The sequence below is a fragment of the Podarcis muralis genome, chromosome 6 (genome assembly GCF_964188315.1).
Source record: "Podarcis muralis chromosome 6, rPodMur119.hap1.1, whole genome shotgun sequence".
NCBI lineage: Eukaryota > Metazoa > Chordata > Lepidosauria > Squamata > Lacertidae > Podarcis > Podarcis muralis.
In genome coordinates, this window is record NC_135660.1 from 2136630 (window position 1) to 2161043 (window position 24414).

The following is a 24414-nucleotide window of genomic DNA, read 5'->3' on the forward strand; positions in this document are numbered from 1 at the left end:
GAACACCCTGTCGCGACAGTCTTTCTTCAATAAAGACCAGGCCTACAGGCTGCTGATTTGCTTCAATTTGCTCTGGTTGGTGCTTTATTTTTGTCCAAGGGAGCCCTAAGATTTTTCCTGTAACACCTGCAAGCTTCAGAAAGCATTATACTAGGGAGAAATGGCTTGCAAGGATGTGCCTGTTTGCCAAAACTGCATACGAAGATGCGTTTATGAGGTCAAATGCAAACTAACTGCAATCTCCAGAACCTCGAAGGACAGCAGAACATAGCCATCATGTTTGAAAGCCATTGGTTGGTTTATATCTTATTTCATAAAATTCATACACCGCTTGGTTGTTAAAAAACCTCAAAGTGGTTTGCTAAAACAGTAAAATCAAGAAAAATGCAAACCGTACTTTAAAGAATACAAAAAATCACGATACTAAAACAGATTAAAATATCTCAACTTTCTGGGTAGGCTTGTCTGAACAGGAATGTTTTTAGCAGGCGCCGAAAACAGTACAGTGAAGGCTACCGCCAGATCTCAATAGGCAGCGAGTTCCAAAGGAATTGAAGATTGAATTCTTACCAATGTGGAACGGGTGTTACGTGGCACCTGTAAGGAGTGGCAATTCTGCCAGTCAAAGCAGTTGAGTGTACCACATCTTCCATGAATTTGCCTAATGGGTTTTTTTGAAGCCATCCCAGTTGGTGGGAAGCAAACCACCACAACTTGGCCCAGTCCATGTGGATTCCTTGGCCCCATCTACACGACCTCCTTGGCCACAGACCACCAGGTCCAGGGTTTACCAGCCACCACTGCTGCCCACCAGTCTTGTTCTCTACCCATATTGCACCTGGGGAGAGACGCAAGACCAATCCAGGCAGCAAAGAGAGTGTAGGCTATGAGGTCTAAAGGCAGACCTTCCTCATGGGGTTTTGGGAGCTTGGATGGAACAGAAGGAGAGCTCTGCTCTGGTACAAGAACCAGCGCAGGATCGATCTGGTTTAAGTAGTCCTGGACCTTTGTGAGTTCCAAGCTCCGCTCCTCCGCTGTAGAGCAGCCAACTCTCACACTTTGAGAGGGGAACACCCAGTTGTAAAGCCCCATGTCTCTCCCACTTTGAAATCTGATCTCCAGGCACATCTTCACTGTGTTTCCTAAATGACTAACAGCACAATCCTGGGCATGTCTGCAGGGTTCGTGTTTAGAGGACATCAGTCTGGGAGATGGTTCTTTTAAAAAAACAGAGAGGAGAAGCTGCAATGAATTAGCTCTCCAAAAATGCATTACTGGCCACCCCAGTCTCAGAGCAGTGAGAATAGTGGAATTGTAGAGTTGGGAGGGACCCAACGGCCATCTAGTCCAGGAATCTCAGTTAAAGCATCCATGACAGATGGCCATCCAAACTCTGCTTTAAAATCTCCACAGAAGGAGAGACTGCTTCTGAACGTGAAGGTTCAAGGAAGGCATCAGGTCTCTCAGTGGCTATACTCTATTAATCTATTTGTCCAATCCTCTTTTCAAAGCCATCAAAGAGATGTGTTGCTTCCTCTTTCTTTCATTTTTTAAAAACCACAAAACTGTGCTTTGCTAACCTTTCCAAGGCTCTGGTGATATAGTAAGATAATTGCTATAGTGACCAAGTGTGCAGCGGCCATGGAAAAGGAGAATCCCATGCTAAGGATCATTAGGAAAGGAACTGAAAATAAAGCTGCTCATATTTGTTACAGGAATTTATGGTGCAAGCGCAATTGGAATACGGTGTACAGTTTCTGGTCACCTCAACTCAAAAAGGATATTGTAGAGCTGGGAAAAGTTTGAATACTGTAAGGGGAACCAAAACAGTTTAGGGGCTGGAGCGACACCCCATAGGAAAAGTTTGCAGTGTTTGGGACTTTTTAGTTTCGAGAAAAGACAAGCAAGGGGTGACATGATTGGTGTTTATAAACCGATGCAAGATATAGTGAAAATGGGCAGAGAAAAGTTTTCTCTCCCTCATAACTCAGCAACTCAAGGACATCCAATGAAGCTAAAGGCTGGAAGATTTGGGACAGATAAACTAAATGAATTCTTCATGCAACACATAGTAAAACTGTGGAGCGTGTTCCCACAGGAAGCAGCGATGGCCACGAACCAAGATTGCCTTAAAAGAGGATTGGACAAATTTGTGGAGGATGACAGGGCAAAGGAGCAAGTTGTGGCGATCACACAGGGTCCCTGGACGTTTCACCATCTATTGATCCCTGTGCCATCACTTTATTTCTCGCTGCCACCACCCAGGCCCCACCTGGTACAATACTGAGTCCAGGCAGGGTTAAATTGGAACATAAACTTCTGTTTATTTAGTGCAGTTTAACAAGCGTGTGGTTTCATAAACGGTATCGTTCCATTACAGTCATGGGGTGCCTATCCAGACCTATAACTTCCGCTACCTGCTCTCTCTCACTAAACCACCTCTCAGATATTTACTTGTCTTCCTAGCTCCTAACTGTTCCTGACTCAGCTTATTTCGCTACACTAACTCTCCCCACAGGGACGCGGGTGGCGCTGTGGGTAAAAGCCTCAGCGCCTAGGGCTTGCCGATCGAAAAGTCGGCGGTTCGAATCCCCGCGGCGGGGTGCGCTCCCGTTGTTCGGTCCCAGCGCCTGCCAACCTAGCAGTTCGAAAGCACCCCCGGGTGCAAGTAGATAAATAGGGACCGCTTTCTAGCAGGAAGGTAAACGGCGTTCCGTGTGCTGCGCTGGCTCGCCAGAGCAGCGATGTCACGCTGGCCACGTGACCCGGAAGTGTCTCTGGACAGCGCTGGCCCCCGGCCTCTTGAGTGAGATGGGCGCACAACCCCAGAGTCTGGCAAGACTGGCCCGTACGGGCAGGGGTACCTTTACCTTTTTTAACTCTCCCCACAGACTCTATCCCAATTCATGTCCACTCCAACCAACCACCCAACTCCCAACGAACTCCTCCCTTCGCTCCTCCCAGAGCTGGTTTTATAGTCCCTCTGACTCCACCCCCCTGGGTTCTGATTGGGTAACCTGTTTAACTATTTCACCTCCAGCACTTTCATATGTTAACGTCACACAAGCTGCACACAAGCTGATCGGGCGCCTTGGGCGGCGCATGTGCCCTGCGCAAAGGGGCGGGGCCAGCTTCCCATGGGGCACTGCGGGGCCTCCAAGGAGTCTGCCTGCCTCCTACCACTCAACTGTCCTACAGCTGTGGGGGAGGCAATGGGCGGACTGTTTGGGGCAGCTCGGAGCCTGCGTCACTCCCAGGAGAGACGTGTGGCTTGGGCGCGCTGCAGGCCCCCTGGTGCGTGCCACCCACCATTTTGTCACCCCCCTCAGTGGTGACACCCGGGGCGGACTGCACCCAACGCACCCCCCTTGCTACACCCCAGCTGCTGTGAGAACAGGTGCTGGACTAGATGGGGCATTGACTTGATCCAGCAGGATCATGTCATGGGCTTTGAAGACACTCAAACTCAGGACGCAAGGGAGAAACGTGCTAAGAGAAAGGCACACTTGGGAAATCCACTGTGATCTACTTCTGCCTGGAAACCAATTTCCCCACTGTGGAAGGACGTGTGGATCCAGAATTGGCCTCCACAGTCACTTATGGACTCATTCCATAAACCGTGTTTATGGAAGACTGTCTTACTCGGCTATGAGTGATGGAAGAAGAAGAAGAAGAAGAAGAAGAAGAAGAAGAAGAAGAGGAAGAAGAAGAGGAAGACCACCTTTCCAATCCTCCCTGCTTCAAGAGCCGGCTGGTGGCAGCTCTTGCATGACACATGTTGGTGTCAAGAGAAGTATGTGGCAGGTAAAAAGGTGGACCAGACACTTGTCCGCTTTCCCCGCCCAGGTGAAATGGGATCTCCTGCCCTCCGAAACGTGCCTTCAAGATCTCCAACTGCACGCCGGGCTCTTAATTGCTTGCAGCCCGCTAGATATTATTTTCGTGCAGGGAAATTTCCTCCTGGCAGGCTTTCCAGAGCGCTTACAGCCAGCCTGTTGTGCATTAGCGAGAAATCAGTTTTTCTCATCAGCAAAGCTCTATTAAGGCTTGTGTTTGTGTTTCATTTGCCCTCGGTTGCCGCACGGAGGTCCTGGACGCTGTTATCGGCTTTGCTCATAAAAGGGAAGGCGGCTGCTTCTGACAGCTGCAGGGAAGGGCTTGGGAGGCCAGTAATGCAGATGTGCCGGGCTCTTGCGCAGCCGCACTTGGCTGCAACTCCTGCATTCGCAGGGGGGTTGGACTAGATGACCCCTTGGGGCCCCTTACAGCTCTACAGTTCCATGTTTCCATGACCTCAGAAGGTGTTGGACTCTACTTCTTCGGAGGTTTTTAAGCAGAGGTTGGATGGTCATCTGTCAGTGGTTCTTCAGCACAATTGCTTCGTTGCAGGGGCTTGGACTGGATGGCCTTTGGGTGCCCCTCCCATACTCTCCAGTTCTATGATTCTATTGTACTGAGGATGTTGGCATACAGCCCGACTCCTCGGGCAGAGAAAAGCCCGGATCTGTATTCATCGTTGCCAAGCAAACTATCTCTTTTCCCCCTGGCGCATCGTACCAGGAACTTATGAATGGTCGATTCCACTGAACCGTCGGGATTGCGGCTTTGGAGTTTTGTGTTTGCTCACGTAATGTTGGCCGTGCCAGGTCTGGGCTAGCCAATTCCGCAGGCCCTTGAATTGCTTGTAGCTGATGCCTTAATGAGTCGCCTTCAGGAGATGCTTTGCATTCCTTCCGTTTTATGGCATTGTGAGCGCTCTCTCTCCCTCTCTCTCTCTCCTTACCTCATTAGCCGCAGAGAAGCAGCTTGGGAGCGAACAGGAACTTTTCCCACAAAGGTTCCTGGCCTTCCTTTCTCTGCCTCTGGATGCAGAGCCCAAATGGATGTAGTCTAAACACAGGACCGGAATCCAAGATTACCCGTGGAGTATAAGCAGTAGCCTTCCTGAGGTCGAAATCCAACTTAGAACTATGATAATCACAATTACTTGAAGTCTAAAGGCTTTGTTTCCCTTTTCAATAAAAGCAAAGAAGTTGGTGGAAAGGGCTGCTACTTGTACTGTGCTTTCCAAAAGCACCGGAGCTCCTGAGAATTACTGCCTGCATCCAAATGCAAGTCTCTTGCTGAGTCCTGAGCCCAGGTTGGGACATCCCAGAAACAGACCCCACCCCAGATGATGCATTTTGGTCTCCAAGCATCAGGGGAGGGAACAGCCCCCCTGTGTGGAGAGCTTACAACATTTGGGGCTTTTTACTTCAGGGCAGCGGTTGCCAAACCCTTTTTGGTCCACTGCCCCCCTTGGTTCCATCAACTCACTCCCAGTGCCCCTTGCCCTACAAAAAAGCATCATTCAGTATAGCGGTTTGTAAGACCCACTAAGGAAGAGAATAGCACAATTCATAGCACATTTATTCAAACTAATTAAAACCGGTTCAATTCATGCAACAAAAGGGATGAACTTGACCTAGCAACAAAAGCTCTTCCAAGTATGATAGTCACACTTCAGAGCAATGGTGACTTCCATTGTGTCCAGGGCGGCTGTCTACCAGCTCCATCTGGTATGCAGGATGAGACCCTACCTGCCCGCAGACTGTTTCACCAGAGTGGTGCATGCTCTGGTTATCTCCTGCTTGGACTATTGCAATGCGCTCTATGTGGGGCTACCTTTGAAGGTGACCTGGAAACAGCAATTAATCCAGAATGCAGCAGCTAGACTGGTGACTGGGAGCGGCCGCCGGGACCACATAACACCGGTCTTGAAAGATCTACACTGGCTCCCAGGATGTTTCCGAGCACAATTCAAAGTGTTGGTGCTGACCTTTAAAGCCCTAAACGGCCTCCGCCCAGTATACCTGAAGGAGTGTCTCCACCTCCATCGTTCTGCCTGGACACTGAGGTCCATCTCCAAGGGCCTTCTGGCGGTTCCCTTGCTGCGAGAAGTGAGGTTACAGGGAACCAGGCAGAGGGCCTTCTCGGTGGTGGCACCAGCCCTGTGGAACGCCCTCCCCTCAGATGTCAAAGTTATAAACAACTACCTAACATTCAGAAGACATCTTAAGGCAGCCCTGTTCAGGGAAGTTTTTAATATGTAATGCTGTACTGTTTTTAACACTGATTGGGAGCCGCCCAGAGTGGCTGGGGAAACTCAGCCAGATGGGCAGGGTATAAATTGTTGTTGTTGTTGTTGTTATTCCACTGTATAGATATCTTATGAAATCACACTGTTTTGCTTTATGCCTTTTTAAAGCATTCATGAATTTGCTTTGGAGTACAGAGGGATGCCTTAAGTGTGCTCCGAAGTTTGTGGGGTGCAAAGGGGTCTCAAGTGCACAGGGACTCTGGGTCTTCCTGTCGGTCTCTTTCTGGCCAGTTTTGAGCTCCCCAACCCTGCTCAGGGCTCTTGAATCAGATTCAGATGCTGTGATGCCTGCATTGCAGGGGGTTGGACTAGATGACCCTTGGGGCCCCTTACAGCTCTACAATTCAATGGTTCTATTATTTACCTCTAGCATTCCCCTTAGGGAATCCCCCACTTGACTTGAGTAAATTTACAAGCTATTTGAAAGTAACTGTAATGAACAGATTACGCTTGTAGGACTGCAAGAAGTTTTGTAAGGAGGACTATCTGAAATATTGCAAGAAAGACCATGAGGAGAGTTATTAGTTAATGATAATTAAGAGTGATAGAGAAATTAATAAATGCAGAATAAGTGATAAAGAACGAAAAATCATCAGAGGTGTTGACGGAAGTCTAAAACATTGTATAAGATAAGAAGTTATGTTATATGAATGTTGGAAATGAAATGTTAAAAAAACTAATAAAAATGTGTGTGTGTGTGTGAATAAACACAGGCAAAACAACATAGGAAAGTGCAATGTGGCCAAATTTAAGCTGTTTCAGCCCAGTGGCCAGCATGACTGGTTTGCCAGGAGCAGAACTTGCAGTTCGGTGTGCCACACAAGCCGCCTCAGTTCCAGAGTGATGAGCGGCAGGCAGGATTCGCAAGTACTGTGAACGAACCAATGGGGCTGGACTAGATGACCCAGGAGGTTCCCTTCCAACTCCACAATTCTATGAAACTCATGGCCAAGTGCAGGGCAGAAGGAAAGAAAGAAAGCAGGTGCCCTGGGCAGGGAGATGCAGTCCGCTTGCTTGATTTGCAAACTTGGAAGATCCCCCTTGCCCCGGAGGCCAGTTTTGAAAATACAGAATTAGGAGGATCCTGTTCCCGAGAAGATATCGTTTCATGGGATCTCAGAAGCTCACTTGCAGACTTCGGGAAAGCAAAAGAGCCGCGATCGGCTGTGTTCGAGTGGAACCCCTTCCTAAACAACATTGCCCGACAGCTGCATCCTGTTGGAGCAGGAAAAGGACAGAGTTTAACCATCTCCTCTGTGTTGAGGAACAGCTGCAACTGCCTGTGCTCAAAGCCTCTGGCGACAGGGACCAAGACGAACGCATAGGAGGTATAAAGGATCACCCACACATGATTATCTGCAGAGTTGCAAAGAAGAAAATGTGGCCTGCCCATTTTAACTTGCTGCGTCTTGACAAACATATGTAATGTCCACCCTTCTCCCCAGTTACTGACATCCTGGAAACCAGCCTGGAAAGGAGATTCATACCTTGGCCAGCACCAAATTTCCTAAAGGACAACTTGAGGAGTTGATGAAGCTTTGTTGCTGATGGAGTCCAGCCTTCCCGGCAGCCCTGCAAAGCAGACTTGCCAGCAACCCCTGGTGGCCCTTGCAAGCGTTGTATCTGCACATAGCCTCTTTCCTTCGACTTAGGATCCTGCCTGTCAGGGTGCCAGAAAGCCCCTCCAGATGTTCGTTTTATTTTGCTCATGGTGGTATTGGGAAAGTTATATGTCATGCTTTTCATGCTGTTCGCACCTGCAAATGTTTTAGGGTAGACATGCTGCCTCATTCCCTATTAGTGCATGCACTGTAACTCCCTACTGAAATCTTGCAACTTTTCATACCTTGATTTTTTTCCGGGGACAGGGTTTGACTTCCTTTTGTTGCCTTATATGACTTAGCAGTGTCTTCTGCACTGTAGGGAGTTGGAGCAGAGGATCATTCCAACTCTGCGATTCTGTAATTTTTTCTTGCAAAAGTGCCCCTCCTGACAGCAATAATGCAGCAATATGATAAGTCTGAGGATGTGCCAGAGAGCAACCAATAAAGTGGAATAAATCCATTATTAATGTGCCAATGAAACATTGCACAACACACCTGCAAAAAGACAACAGCAACACGAGTCTTGAGGGTCCCTGAAGGTGGCTGGGCTTGAGGAATTTGACCTTTGCAAATTCCAGCACAAGCTCACCTGTTCCACACCTCCCAGCCTATGAAGTGGATCAGAACTTAGTAAATTGTCGTGATTAAATTGTGAATTTACACTCAGATACAGATCTCATTGGGATGCGGGTGGCGCTGTGGGTTAAACAACAGGGCCTAGGACTTGCTGATCAGAAGGTCGACAGTTTGAATCCCCGCAACGGGGTGAGCTCCCGTTGCTCGGTCCCTGCTTCTGCCAACCTAGCAGTTCGAAAGCACATCAATGTGCAAGTAGATAAGTAGGTACCACTTGGGCGAGAAGGTAAACGGCGCTTCCATGCGCTGCTCCAGTTCGCCAGAAGCGGCTTAGTCATGCTGGCCACATGACCCGGAAGCTGTACGCCAGCTCCCTCGGCCACTAAAGCGAGATGAGCGCCGCAACCCCAGAGTTGGCCACAACTGGACCTAACGGTCAGGGTCCCTTTACCTTTACATTACAGATCTCATTCTCTAGCACGTTTTCTCTCCAAATGCACGTTTTTAAATGCACCCTGTTCTCTCTGTGGCCGAGCAGATTTTCATTTTGGGAAGCCCGTAAGAGGGACCTGAGAGCAACTTCACTCTCCCCAATTGTGATTCAAAGCAATTGGCGTCCAGGAACCTCATTTCCTGGACAGGGGAGGTAGAGCAAAGCCATTGGGGTTAGTAGCCATTGATGCTTAAAGCCATGGAAGTTGGTGGGAGCAAACGCTCTTGCCTTAACCAGGTGCTGTGTGAAGAGGCAGCCAGCAGGATCTCTGGATCCTGCAGGATTTGTGCAGTGTCTTCTTCATTTCACTTGCGACACCATGTGCGGAGATACAATCTGGGTATGCGTCAGCTTATGGACCTGGCCAAATCCAACCCTCTCCCTCTCCCTCCCCTCTCCGCTGATATCACCACCTATTTGCCATTTAAAAAATGTTCACATTTCTTGGCCAGAAATCTCCTGCACTCACATTTAAAAGCCCTCTGATGAAGTGTCCTGGCTTTGACAGACACTGGGCACCGTTCCCATTGACCTCACCAGTCGACTCTTAAAACTCCATCTTACACACACACACACACACACACACACACACACACACACCGATGTTCCTGGGACCGTAAAACTTGCTGTCCAACCAGCAAGGCTTGCAAATTGGGACTTTCTTGGGAAGAGGGAAAAGCATGGGTCACTGGGAGCCGGTCAGGTGTGAGGTGTCATATGAACAGGTGGTCCTTCTCCAGCTGGGGAGGGAACGCCCTCAAATTTCAACCAGGACCCAGGAGAGAGGGTTTTTTTGTTCAGCAGAAAGCCATTGCCTCATTTCACAATCTTTGTGGGAGCACAGACTATAACGTTGTTCTTCATGACGCTTGGAGCCCTCATCCAGTTACTGACCTCTGGAAAAGGCAGAGCAAAGATCTGGCTTCCCATTCCAGGTCACTGAGGTCCTGTAACTTGAGCTTTGCATCCTACGTTTTGTTCACCACTTTAGCAGAGGGCCAGGCATGTATCCTGTCCTCCAGAGCAGGGTTCTGCCCCTAGGCGAGTCTGCTTCTCTTCCTCTCTGTTTCTTCTTATACCGATTGAAGAAAGAGAAGCTCTGTATCAGGATCAACCCAAAGGGTTCCCGTCCACCTTTGGGTGAATGTTCAGGGAGGCAGGAGAGGCTATATTGTTTATTAATATCATTCCTAACTTGCGCTAGCACATTTCTTTACTTAGAGTTTTACATTCTCCATTTAAATGCACAGCAGATAGCTGGTTGCAGGCTTGTTTAAGCCTCTTACTGTTAGGTCCCTGAAAAGTTCCCTTATATCCCTCTTAAAAGAATAAACACACAACAATCTTGTGTAAAGTATATAAAAGTTTACTCACATCATCAGTTCACAGTTGGATCCCTGAAGGCAGACTTAAGTTACAAAGTAGATATGTGTGGGTCTATCCCATATGGGGATACTAGCCCCTCTCAGGTGGGCTATTGTAAAAGAACAAGCGACATGTTTATGGTGAATTCTGACACCTCTTTTTCTAGAAAAATAGCCCTGCTAGGAACTAACTGGCAATTTTCAACTTCAGCTGCTTTGCCAACCTCAAAGGGTTGTTGTAAAATAAAACTGGGGTGATAACTCTGAGCTCATTGGAGGAAGAGCACAAATGTACTAAAATTACCTCTCTCTGTCCAAAACCAGTGCTTGTCTAAGTAGATCTTAAACTGGATTTCCTTTTTATGTTTTTTTGAATGGGGGAGTTGAACTCTTCCCCCAAGGTCACTGTTTTGGGGTTTTTTAAGAGCACTTTCAGTATAGCGTTGGAAAACTTTAAAACCCACGAGTGGAAAAAAAACCTGGTGGTAAGAGAGCAGATGAATCTCTTTAATACACTTTTAAATTGCTGTTGCACAAATGCAGTCCAGATGTGTCGGAAAGGGGACTTGGTTTTTGCAAATCGCTGAGCTGCCGCTTTTGGAAACTGGGCTGAGCTTGAGCATCATGCTTGGACCACTCAGGTACAGAGGCTGCCAGGAGACTGGTGTCGGCGGGCACTGCTCTCCGAAAAGTCTGCTTGCTTGGATGTGAGTCTCAGTGATTTCAGTAGAAATGGCTCCCAAGTCATTTATCTAGGGAATCAGCTTTTACCTGTGTGGTTCAAAATCAGGTAATTTGGGACTCTGTTCTTACCCTGACATCTCTCCCACCTCTGCTCATTTTCCCAGTCTCCTGTTCTCAAGAGAGTTACATGGGTTTGCGATTTATTTTTTAATGGCCTCGTGAAAATTCATCAGCCTTTTAGTGCAAAATGCACATTTCCCCATGCAAGTTCCCTTAATGCAACACATCTGGTACATTATTTGCACTGATATATGCCTTTGTTTATGCACACTGTAACCTAATGTATGCATTTTCACACTGATTATCTGCAGGACTGCATAGCAAAATTCAGAACAGTCTGAATTTCAAAAGCTAGCTGAGCTTCAGTTTGTATAAGGAGAGCCTGCTGGATCAGGCCAATGACCCATCAGGTCCAGCATCCTATTCTCACAGTGGCCAAGATGATACTCCAAAGCAAAACCAGCAAGCAGGATTCAAGCACAAGAACCCCCACTCCCTTCATGTCATTCTGGACTCACAGCTGTCCATGGAGGCGCAGGATAATTCTGTGTCCAGCGTCCAGGGCGGCTGTTTACCAGCTCCATCTGGTACGCAGGCTGAGACCCTCCCTGCCCACGGACTGTCTCGCCAGAGTGGTGCATGCTCTGGTTATCTCCCGCTTGGACTACTGCAACGCGCTCTACGTGAGGCTACCTTTGAAGGTGACCCGGAAACTGCAACTAATCCAGAATGTGGCAGCTAGACTGGTGACTGGGAGCGGCCACCAGTCTAGCTGCCGCATTCTGGATTAGTTCTGAGGGCCTTCTGGCGGTTCCCTCATTGCGAGAAATGAGGTTGCAGGGAACCAGGCAGAAGGCCTTCTCGGTGGTGGTGCCTGCCCTGTGGAACGCCCTCCCAGCAGATGTCAAGGCAATAAACAACTATTTTACTTTTAAAAGACACCTGAAGGCGGCCCTGTTTAGGGAAGTTTTTAATGTCTGATGCTGTATTGTTTTTGATATTTGGTTGGAAGCCACTCAGAGTGGCTGGGGAGACCCAGTCAGATGGGCGGGGTATAAATAAATTATTATTATTATTATTATTATTATTATTATTATTATTATTATTTGGTTTCCAGCATGTAGTATTCAGAAGCATTCCTGTCTCCCACTATGGAAGCAGAGCAGAGCTATCCTGGCTAGGAGCCATCGATAGCCCTCTCCTCCTCCATGAATTTGTCCTGTCCTCTTTTAACGCCATCCAGGTTGGTGGTTGTCACTGCCTCCTGTGGCAGGGAGTTCCATAGTTTAACTGTGTTCTGTGTTAAGAAGGACTTTCTTTAATCTTTTGTGAATCTCCCAGCATATTGTTTTAGGAAGTGAGAATGTGAAACCTGCTTCTTTCAGTCTGAAATGCCTCTTTGCACCTGCCCTGCAAATGGCAGACAAGAGGCTTCGGAGGCTCCCGCACTTCACCCCACGGATCTTCACTGGGTCCTTTAAGGAGCAGGGAGGATGGCCAAGGAAGGATCACTTGTGGAGGAGCTCGGAGGAGCTTGCTTTGTTGCCAAGCCACAGAGGAAGCCAGTCTCAATTCAGAGGCGCTGCTGGTGTGATTTATTTATTTGGATACCCGAAGCCGTTACAAAGCAATATACATGCAACCAAAATAAAACACGTTGCACAGCTGAAAGAATTGTTAAAGCGAGGCATGCTGTCAAATAGGAATTTACTGCACTGAAGAATTTGACTTTGCTTCCCCACAAACTTTTCTCCTTAAAACTGCTGCTTGAAAGACAAAACAGGCCACTTTTGCAGAAATGGCATGGGGCCTGTTCCCTGGTAATAATAATAATAATAATAATAATAATAATAATAATAATAATAATTAATGTGAGAGATTTAAATCTTTGAGCAAGGCTGCTCATAAGTCCTCATAAACAGCACAAACAAAAGTCAGTAGTAGGGCAAATATTCAGGTGCATGACACACTCGCACCCTGACAGCGTCTCTCCTTGGGCAGAATCTGGCATTGTGACCTTCAACTATAGCAGAGTGCATAGTCTGGAATCGCAGAGCTGGAGAAACTTTTCCCCACTGAACATTTGTCATGCTGGTTATGGGGCGAGGAGTCTGAATAGCCACCTTGGCATGTCAAGAGCCGCATTTGGACAGGCAGGGAGAAGTGTGATCAGCACAAAAACTATGTTATAAGATATGAGATTTCATATGGCAAGGCGCCATCTCAAAGTTTGACAACCTCAGAATGCTCCCCAAAAGTCTATAAACCTCAGTAACTCATCATGTTTCCTGATTCTGAGATGGAATCGCTTTATTATAACATTGATGATGAGGCATTCCCCGTTCTTTGGATTCCACTGGAAATCCGCCGAATGCAAGGACACAGCCTGACAGTCAGATCATGTCGCCACAGAGTTGGTAGCAGACTCTGCAATGGCAAAGGCAGGTTCCAGCGGCTGCAAAACAGGGATGGAGAGAAAGGAGATTCCAGAATGCAGATGCCTTCTGCCAGATCCCCAGGCCCACAGATGGTGTGAGATGGAAGCCACACCATGGAGGAGAGGGAGGCAGAACGAAAGTTTCCGACCGTGGATTAATCTAGACATCGTGACATCACCGAGCCTGGGCTGGCTAGATGGCAAAGGGGTCCAGCATTTCCAAAGACTGACGGTAGCTGCGGTGGAAAACGGGAGATTGTGTCAGGTCTCGCCAAGTTCGCTGCGGTGTCTAATACAAGAGGAAAGATCGTTCCCGAGAAACTCTTGTTCTTTTGAGGGAGCTCCCATCCTTTGGAAATGCGACTTCTTTTATTTACTCAATGAAAATCCCAGGACGGCCACGGAGGCTGCTCTTGAATGGCTGGGCCTTTGCCAAAGCCCAATGAAGTCAGTGGAAAAAAGTGTGAGTGTTTTAGAACTTGATCTGTTCCCCCTACAGCCTGGTTTCCTCGCTTGCCAGCTTCCAGATGGGGTAATTGGTCCTTCTGTCTCCATACTTTCACTCTTCGCTTCCAAACATAAACACAGCTTCGCTGGGCAGCCGCACGGCACCGTTCCCCCTTCCCGTGTACCTGGGAGAGCTTTTGCTGATAACAGCAATTTTCTCTGCACTGGGAGTTTTTTTTTGCTCTTTAAATGCCTGGTGGGTCGCAGTTGTTGTGGCCTGCTGGCCTCCCCCCAAGTTGGGGGCTGGTTTCCTTTTGGAAGAGAAAATTCAGGAGACTTGCACTCTTGATGGCTAATAGCTACGATGGCTATGTTCTATGTTGGTGATGGAGGCAATATTTTCCTCCAACTCCTATCATACTGGACCTCAAGGACATCCATTGTAGCTGAATGTTGGAAGACTGGCCAGAATGAAAGGAAGGAAGGTATTGGACTCTCCTTTGTGGGAGGTCTGTCAACAGATGTTGGGTAGCCAACCTGGCAGGGAACTTTTAGCTATGATTCCTGCATTGCAGGGGCTGGGACTAGGTGACCCTCATGATCTCTTCCAGCTCTATGATTCTATGAATTTATGGGTTTATATATATAATGATGATGATGATGATGATGATAATTTATTATTTATACTCCACCCATCTGACTGGGTTTCCCCAGCCACTCTGGGTGGCTTCCAATCAAATATTAAAAACAATACAGCATCAGACATTAAAAACTTCCCTAAACAGGGCCACCTACAGTTGTCTTTTAAAAGTAAAACAGTTGTTTATTTCCTTGACATCTGCTGGAAGGACGTTCCACAGGGCGGGCGCCACTACCGAGAAGGCCCTCTGCCTGGTTCCCTGTAGTTTTGCTTCTTGCAATGAGGGAACCGCCAGAAGGCCCTCGGCGCTGGACCTCAGCGTCCGGGCAGAACGATGGGGGTGGAGATGCTCCTTCAGGTATACTGGGCCTTTGAGGCCATTTAGGGCTTTAAAGATCAGCACCAAAACTTTGAATTGTGCTTGGAAATGTACTGGGAGCCAATGTAGGTCTTTCAGGACTGGTGTTATGTGGTCTCGGCGGCCGCTCCCAGTCCCCAGCCTAGCTGCCGCATTCTGGATTAGTCGCAGTTTCCGTGTCACCTTCAAAGGCAGCCCCACATGAACTCAGTCTCACAGGAAGCAATGATGTCCAGCAACTTAGATGGCTTTAAGAGCGGATTGGGCAAGTTCCCCACAAGCATCTGCTTGGCCTCTGTGAGAACAGGATCTTGACTAGATGGGCCATTGGCCTGATCCAGTAGGCTATTCTTATTCTCTTATCTTTAGCCATGAATTCCATATGTCGCTCCCTGCAGTAGACACAAAGAAAATCTTTGCTGCTTGAGCACTGCTTTTAGTCTCTACTGGAACTTGGAAAGGGGAATTGTCTCTCTCCTGGACTTTAGCCACTTTCCTGTTAATACCTCACCTAAATCATTTGCATCATGTAAATCTTCCAAGGCCCTAGGTTGATGAAAAACAGACCCGAAGCTGTCGCAGTCCATACATCTGGATCTGGGTAGATGTCCTGGGAAAGATGGGTTCCTTTGAATATTTGAGCTCAAACACTTTGGAACACTCTGTGTCTCCCTTTTGGCTCTGAGACGGGTGACCCCTGTTGTTGGTCTTTCTCTCCCTTCGGCCCCGAGAGGTGGAAGGGGGAGACCCTCCAGTGGGGTGTGGTCGCCGCAATTAATTTCAAGCCGTGTGGTAATTAATTACAAGGATGTTTACATGTCAGGATGCCTTGTTTATATCCCTGGGTTCTTCGATGTGAGGGGCCCTGCCAAGTCGCGAAACCTCAGCCAAGACCGTCCGTCTTGTGACGCTGAGCAGATGGGATGGGACCTTTTAAACAAAATTCACTTACATAGTTTGTTTTGCCTATTGAATGGACTTTGGGGGCCAGTCCCCTTTTCTCCCCCCACCTTTTCCCATTTCTGAAGAGCTGCATGGGCAGCTCAGTACTCAAGACTTTGGGATTCCCCTAGATGGGCTGTTTTGCATGGTGTGGAATGACTGGAATTCAAGGGACATGGCTGGAATGCAAAGGACCCTGTGCCTATTTACTCAAAAGTAAGCCCCACCATGTGCAGTGGAGAAGAGCACTGTATTGCCAAACTCTGGAAGACCTTTAGTCTTAATTATTTGGTGGCTAATATTCAAGAGTGGCGCTGTGGGTTAAACCACAGAGCCTAGGGCTTGCCGATCAGAAGGTCGGCTGTTCGAATCCCCGCGACGGGGTGAGCTCCTGTTGCTGAGTCCCTGCTCCTGCCAACCTAGCAGTTCAAAAGCACATCAAAGTGCAAGTGGATCAATACGTACCGCTCTGGTGGGAAGGTAAACAGCGTTTCCGTGCGCTGCTCTGGTTCGCCAGAAGCGGCTTAGGCATGACCCGGAAGCTGCACGCCAGCTCCCTTGGCCAGTAAAGCGAGATGAGCTCTGCAACCCCAGAGTCGGCCACGACTGGACCTAATGGTCAGGGGTCCCTTTACCTTTACCTTTATTCAAGGGTTTGGCAAATGGCCCATCTCGGGGAAAAATATCTCATAAGCTAAAAGGATCTACAGTATCTAACTTGGGGGCAGCCAATGAATAGCATCTGGTTGGCCGCTGTGAGAACAGGATGCTGGAATGGATGGACCACTGGCCTCATCCTGCAGGCTCTTTTAGGGTTCTTATGAAGCCACCAAGACTGGGATTCTTAATGGATTTTGGGGGAAATCATTCCTTTTACCTTGAAAAATATACATATTTCCACATGGAATTTCTTTAAAAGCAATAAGAGTAAATCCTCACCCCCACCTCTGAAAATTTCGTGAATTTTTATCTCCCCATTCTACTTTTAAAAGTACATTGTCAATAACTGATTGTCAATAGCAAAGATCAAACAAAATGCAGAAGGCCTTCCCCCCTCAGGTCTTTTGGCACATCAATGCTTTAAATGTTCTGCAAGGAGGTTCTTTTATCAGAATGGGAGTTGCCCAAACCCTTCCAGTAATTTCAGCTGCTCAGGTTTGGAATTCCAATATTTCTGGCCTCCTGGGTCCCTGGAATGCAGATCCCTTTGGGGTCTTTAAAAGCCCCCTTTGCCTCTATAATTTTGTATGCTAACCGCACATAATCTTGGATTCTGCAACAGGGTGGAATCTTCTATCCAGGCTGGCCCTCAATCCACTTCTCATTAAAGAGCTTTGCTAATGAGCACATAATAAATAAATATTAATAATTGTTCAGGGCTGACCTCGGTGTGTGTGTGTGTGTGTGGGTCGAGTCTTGGACTCAGGCCATAGAGCAGGGAGGTTTTGGACGTTTGCCCAGGCTTGGACTTTTGGTGAAAGATGGACTTTGGGGCACCAATCAATCAATCAATCAATCAATTCATCATTGTATTTGTGTAGGGAAGGGCGATCTTGTAGGTAAACTGGCTGCTACTTTGGCTTGACAGTGCCTGGTTAATCCTTGCGGGAGGCATTGCCCGCAAATTATTCCAGGACATTGCCCACTCACACAATGCCTCTGTTGAGCTTGTGTCGAAAAACCGGCGGTGCAGGGCAATGAGTTGTGGAATGTGTGTCTGGGGTCCTTGGAAGTATAGCTGAGGTCAGAGTAATCTGGTTTAGATTGGAAAAAGGGCAGCTGGTCTTCTTAGGCCCCTGCTTTCTTCAAGGAGAAGAGTGATCGGAGGCCAGGCAGGGGTGGCTGACCGCCGGGGTTCGGGATCAAGAATTGTGCCTATTTTTCCAGCTGGAAAAATGCCATTAATGTCGTCTCCTCCTCTCACAGCTGCAGGGCAGCCAATTCCTGGGCCAGATTCATGGCTCCGGGTTCCTTGTAGATGACGGCTCTCTTCGACTTCTTTCTGGCAAGGAAGTGCGTACTTTCGGAGGGGGCGAAGAATCCACCCCCCATTTTAATTTTTATTGTTTTCACGTAATCATGCATGTAGAAATAGTCAACATTCAACAATGCCCCCCCCCCAACAGAAGCACAGGAAGACTTTTCAGTTTAGAGAAAAGGAGACTGAGAGGCAACATGATGGGAGTTTATAAAATTATGCTTGGCCCAAGCGGATAGAGAGAAGGTTTTCTCCTTCTCCCCTAACATTAGAACTTGTGGACATCCCAGGAAGCTGAAGGCTGGAAGATTCAGGAAACATAAAAGAAACTGTGGAGACAGAACAGGTAACTGTTAGCAGATAATAGGGGCATCCCTTTTGATGGCCCAGTTCTCCAAGTTTGTTACTGGTCAGAGATTAATGAACTGAGGCAGAAATCCAGGGAAAGCAAGGCTGATTTTTATTATCTGTTGCAACACAGTCCCGACCCCTTTGTCAGGAGGTGAAGGACCCAAAACAAAGGAACACAGCTCCTCTTAAAAGGTTGCATTTTGGCATGGGGGAGGGCATTCCTTTCTGCCAGGTCACCTGGGATAAGTGTCAGGGTTACATCAAATACTAGGTGGGGTCAAGCAGACTGGGGTGTCCCATTCCTGAATACGAGCATGTTTTCACACAGTTCCAGACAGAGTTTACACATGGGCATTGGAAATAGGGTTTCTTGGGGTAGTGAGCATGATCACAGAGATGCTCAGCAGGACCCAGAGATTTCTTTTATGTACCTGAGCAAACAGGGCAAACGTCTAGGGTGATTAAGACAATAGTGTTTGCAGATTCTGGGAGAGGAACTCCTTCAGGTGCTTCCCTGATGGGCACCCTGCCCACGAGACCCTGGGCTTCAGGGATTATGGAAGACCCCAAGATTCCCATGTTATGGAAAAATCTAGGCGCAAGGCTGCTCAGTAACCCAACTCGTCGGGCAGAGCCCGCGGGTCCCTGTGGATTAAAGGAAGGAGTCCAGCCACCAACCGGAGCAAATAGCTGTAGACCAAAGTTTATTGCACAACAGGTTCAAAGAGGAATTTTGAACCCCGAGGATGGGGTGACAAGGACTTTTAAAAGTTTCTATCTTATCCCAGCATACAGTTCATTAAGCATCATCACTACATCATCGCGACATCAGAAAAGGGGAGGGTTATACATGATTAACATAGGAGGAATGTGTTGGGGCAACAGGTGGATACAGGATATGTATTGGGAAGTACATTCTAAGCACCTACTTTGTTGTTTGTTGTTTAGTCGTTTAGTCGTGTCCGACTCTTCGTGACCCCCTGGACCAGAGCACACCAGGCAATTCTGTCTTCCACTGCCTCCCGTAGTTTGGTCAAACTCATGCTGGTAGCTTCAATAACACTATCCAACCATCTTGTCCTCTGTCCCCTTCTCCTTGTGCCCTCCATCTTTCCCAACATCAGGGTCTTTTCCAGGGATTCTTCTCTTCTCATGAGGTGGCCAAAGTCTTGGAGCCTCCGCTTCAGGATCTGTCCTTCCAGTGAGCACACAGGGCTGATTTCCTTCAGAATGGACAGGTTTGATCTTCTTGCAGTCCATGGGACTCTCAAGAGTCTCCTCCAGCACCAGAATTCAAAAGCATCCATTCTTCGGCGATCAGCCTTCTTTATGGTCCAGCTCTCACTTTCATACATCACTACTGGGAAAACCATAGCTTTTACTATATACAGACCTTTGTTGGCAAGGTGATGTCTCTGCACCTACTACAAAGGGACAATAGAACTTTGGTTTGCATAGTCTGCCACCTGGGCAAGTCCGGAGGAGTGCCTTTGCCTTTGACACCTATGAGTGCCTTCCTGTGAGCATGTGACCTCCCGCTTGAGGGATTATGGCGGGACCGAGTGGTTTCCAAGTCCTTGGCCAACGAAGCAAACTGGCAGTGGAATGAAGGAATGAAGGAAAGTGGCAAAGGAGTTGATTTTATATGATTTTTAAAGCTAGGTAACTTCCCTGAGCTGTCAAGTCAAAAGGATACATTTATGCATAACATGTGTAACATTTAACAACTTTAAAGATGTCCCCCCCCCCCCCCGTAATTTCCGTAACACCCACAATGCAAGTTAGCGTGCACACACACTACAGGCTCAAGAATCATACTTTTACAAGCAACCTTATACAAAGTTCCACAGAGAAAGCCAGGTTTTCCCTGTTTTAATAGAGTGAAAGTAGCTGTCTTAAATGTTGAAGAAAGGTCACAGCATGGGGGTGCTTTGAGACGACATAAGTAGACACTTGTTTCATGTGCATCCTGGAGACATGTGGCAGAGCACACAGCAAATATACAATGGTACCTCGGGTTAAGAACTTAATTCGTTCTGGAGGTCTGTACTTAACCTGAAACTGTTCTTAACCTGAAGCACCACTTTAGCTAATGGGGCCTCCTGCTGCTGCCGCGCCGCCGGAGCACGATTTCTGTTCTTATCCTGAAGCAAAGTTCTTAACCTGAAGCACTATTTCTGGGTTAGTGGAGTCTGTAACCTGAAGCGTATGTAACCTGAAGCGTATGTAACCTGAAGCGTATGTAACCCGAGGTACCACTGTATAGAGAAGGGGGAAGGAGGATACGCAATGGGCATTTTCTTTGGCAACACTAGTAGACATCCATAGTCCTCTCCTCTGAATGGAGACAGCTTCTTCTGAGTCAGGCCATTGGCCCTATCCAGCACAGTCCCCCTTACTCTGATGGGTAGCAAGTCAGGAGGCAGAATCTTTTCCCAAACCCTGCTTCCTACAAAATAACCCCCCCTCTCTCTCCCACACCTCCCACTGCGCAGAAACAGACGTGCAAAGCTGCCTCTCTGGGGCGCAGAAAGGAAAAGGGATCTCTGGATCCTGCTCAAACCCAGTCAGCTCCTGTGCCCCTGTGCAGTTTGCATCTAATTAGTCTGCAAATTATCTGTGTCCATCAGGCTGACTCCTTTTAATTGGCCCTGGCAAACAGCTGATAGAGCTAGGCCTGGCGGACAAAGGGGCTGCCTTGTTAAGAGCTCTTTGTGCCTCTGAAAAAGGACTCTGGTCTGTCCAGGCTCCTGGGAACAGGGAGTGCAGAGCGGGGGCGGCGAGGGGGGGGGAGGTTGAGTTCACAAGCCTGAGCCGCATGACTCATTCCCAGTCTCTGCCAAAGTAGTAGTGCTGGATCAAGGAAGGGACAGGAAGGCTTAAATTAGAAATGGGGGGAGCGTGGTGGAGGGTGGAGGGAGAAACTGGGCCTCCTCCTCTCACTTGAGCTGTTGGGAGATTCTGCTCCCAAGCAAGGACAAGCCCAACATCTGCAAGGGTGCAGGACATGGTATTGCTGCCCTTTGTGAATGCAGCTGGGGGGAAGGTGCAGAAACTTATAGAATGGTAGAGGTGGAAACTGTGCTGGGCCCAGGGGTAACCCAAGCAATGCAGTCCAGGTTCAGTCCCAAATACAAGGGTTCCGTGAGGAGTCAGTCCTACAAGGCCAAGGCAGGATACGAGGCAGGGAACCAGGCAGGGGCAGGTACAGGATCTCAGACAGGATCTAGCAAACAACAATGTTGCTTCCACAACCTGGGGCGGGGTCCGACAGCCTTTTATCTCTGTCAGGGTATCGGCCAGTCCTGATCCCCCGGCGACTCATCTCCCTGTTTCACCCAAAGGCGAGCACTCCTCCTACCCAGGTCTCTCCTTTTCTCAGACCTCAGTCTCTGCAGCTCAGGAGACGTCGGTGGGTTACTAGACCCAGGGGCCGCCTCAGCCTCCCCTGACAGTGGAGCAACTGTAAATGATGGCCCAGCTGGAGGCAACGAGGTCATCCCCACATCTGGAGCCAGGGCAGGCTCAGGCCCCTGACTCGGCCCAGCTGGTGCTTGTTGCAGGGGAACCTGTGCAGACTGGGACTCTTCAGGATCAGGCCCCAGACTTGGTTCAGATGATGCCTGAGGCAAAGGATCCGGTGCAGACCGAGACTCCTCTGGTTCTGAATCCCAGCCCGAGTCCCAGGCCATGACAGAAAGGACCTCCAAGGGTAATCTGGTCGAACCCCCTGCAATGCAGGAATCTCAACAAAAGCATCCCCTACAGGTGGTCACCCAAGCTCTGTTTAAGAACCTCCAGAGAAGAGAGTCCACCACCTTCCGAAGGTCATAGAACTGTAGAGTTGGAAGGGACCCCAAGGATCATCTAGTCCAACCCCCTGCAAAGCAGCAATCGCAGCTGAAGAATCCCTGACAGATGGCTGTCCAAGCTCTCCTTTAAAATCTCCAATGAAGGAGAGTCCCAGAGAGTCTTTTTACTGTTGAATGTCTCTATATTGAGTTGGAATCAACTTTCTTGTCATTTGAATCCTTTGATTTGGGTCCTGCCCTCCAGAGCAGCAGAAAGCAAGCTTCCTCCATCTTCAGATATTTATTTGAAGAGTATGTTGAGGACTTTGGTGCATCAAAGGGAATACATGGGTGGTAGCAGCACAGGCAAGTGATTAATTCACTCAAAAGTTTTTGCCAGGCCTTCTCAGCTCTTGCCAAGCTCACCATTGACACGAAGAAGAGTCAAACTTTCATACGAGAACGCCAGGGCTTGGTGGTCTTTAATATAGAATTCCAACTCTTGCAAATTTTATCTTGCTCATCTTGTTGTTGTTGTTTAGTCATTTAGTCGTGTCCGCCTCTTCGTGACCCCCTGGACCAGAGCACGCCAGGCCCTCCTGTCTTCCACCGCCTCCCGCAGTTTGGTCAAACTCATGCTGGTAGCTTCGAGAACACTGTCCCACCATCTCGTCCTCTGTCGTCCCCTTCTTCTTGTGCCTTCAATCTTTCCCAACATCAGGGTCTTTAACAGGGAGTCTTCTCTTCTCATGAGGTGGCCAAAGAATTGGAGCCTCAGTTTCAGGATCTGTCCTTCCAGTGAGCACTCAGGGCTGATTTCCTTCAGAATGGAGAGGTTGGATCTTCTTACAGTCCATGGGACCCTCAAGAGTCTCCTCCAGCACCAGAATTCAAAAACATCAATTATTTGGTGATCAGCCTTCTTTATGGCCCAGCTCTCACTTTCATACATCACTACTGGGAAAACCATAGCTTTAACTATATGGACCTTTGTTGGCAAGGTGATGTCTCTGCTTTTTAAGATGCTGTCTAGGTTTGTCATTGTTTTTCTCCCAAGAAGCAGGTGTCTTTTAATTTTGTGACTGCTGTCACCATCTGCAGTGATCATGGAGCCCAAGAAAGTAAAATCTCTCACTGCCTCCATTTCTTCCCCTTCTATTTGCCAGGAGGTGATGGGCCCAGTGGCCATGATCTTCGTTTTTTTGAGCTTGAGATTCAGACCATATTTTTTTGCACTCTCCTCTTTCATCATGCCTGAAGATTGAGGCATTTTGTGTGTGTGTGTTTTGCAGAATCCCCAGAGAGTCTTTGTAGGCTCACTGCTCCAATGCAATTGCAAAGTGGAAGGAGACAGGGCAGGAAATGGAAGACAACTGAGGTCAGGAGCCCAAAAGACAGTCCAAGATCACGTAATGTGTACAAGGGGGAACCAGCTGAGTGGAGCCAAGGTCATTATTAGGGAGTGGGTGAAATGCAAACCGGTAGAGAAGATAGTCTGGGAATCACATGGCTACAAAATATATAGGCTTCCCTGGAAAACAGCGATTGCTATGGCAAAGTTCTTGCTAACTACAGGCAGGGCTAGAGGGCCAAACCTGCTGGCTCCATTGACAGGCTGTTGTTCTCCAGGTGCAGCAGAAAAGGATCATGGAAAGTGGTCTAGTGTCCACCTCCCAGCCAGCAGGAACCCTGCTACTGCCCCCTGCCTCCTCTGGATATGAAGACAGAGACCATCCCAGCCTCTTACAGGAGCCCTATGAGAATTACAGGGGGGGGGGGACACAGTTGACTATAGAGTATTCAAACTACTGTCTAAAAAAGGGCTGTTCCTGCCACCCCAATCCAATTCAGGGCCTGATATGGCACTTTGGAGTGGCCCCACTCTGACCTGGGTTGACTCAAGGCAGACTCACCCAGGACCTCAGCCCTCGACCAATTCGAGGTCAGAAGGGTATGGAATAAATAAACCCATACAGGATAATGGCCTGAATCTCTTCCTCCCCTTCTCCTGACCACCAGACCACTCCCCTCTTTCAAAAGTCCTGGATTGTTCCTGTGGATCTGATCTGACTTGGGGCAATCCACTACTGCCCCCACCTGCTCTAGCCAAATCCCCAACCAACCCAAATTGTCCCAGTTTGGTTTCGAATCCAGGATTCAGTCGGAGCCGAGGCAAAGCCCTGCTATAAATGCTGAGCGTCGATGGGGGCTGTGTTTTGAGAAATTCTACAGACACGGAGCAACAGGGGCTCTGAAAAGGAGACATGATAGCACTTCCTTCTGGCCGCAGGATCGGCTGTCATGACAGGTGCCAATGAGTTGGCTGAGTGTGGGGGGAACTCCCTGGGGGGGGGGCGCATAAAGCATGCCTGCCTTTTGCCTTACAGGCATCCCATTGTCCCAGGGAAGGGCTCAAATTTCAAAGTCTTGGAAAAGGTCAGTGTTGCTCAAGGCACAGCAGCCTCGCTGCAATATTCTCTCCTTCTCTTCATCCTCCCACAGCGTTTCGCTAGGATTTGTGGATTTCCCCTTTTGCCAAGACCCTGTGGA

At 48.4% G+C, this 24414-nt stretch overlaps 1 protein-coding gene and 1 long non-coding RNA gene across 2 annotated transcripts in view; one reads left to right on the forward strand and one right to left on the reverse strand.

Moving 5' to 3' along the window:
• Positions 1 to 24414, forward strand: part of P3H2 (prolyl 3-hydroxylase 2) — a 117641-nt gene that overhangs the window by 23981 nt on the left and 69246 nt on the right. The window lies entirely within an intron of this gene.
• On the reverse strand, positions 18761 to 19792 carry LOC144327917 (uncharacterized). The gene is made up of 2 exons (XR_013393084.1): positions 19495 to 19792; positions 18761 to 18998 (listed from the first exon to the last, which is right to left on the reverse strand). It is a non-coding gene; the product is annotated as an uncharacterized LOC144327917 (long non-coding RNA).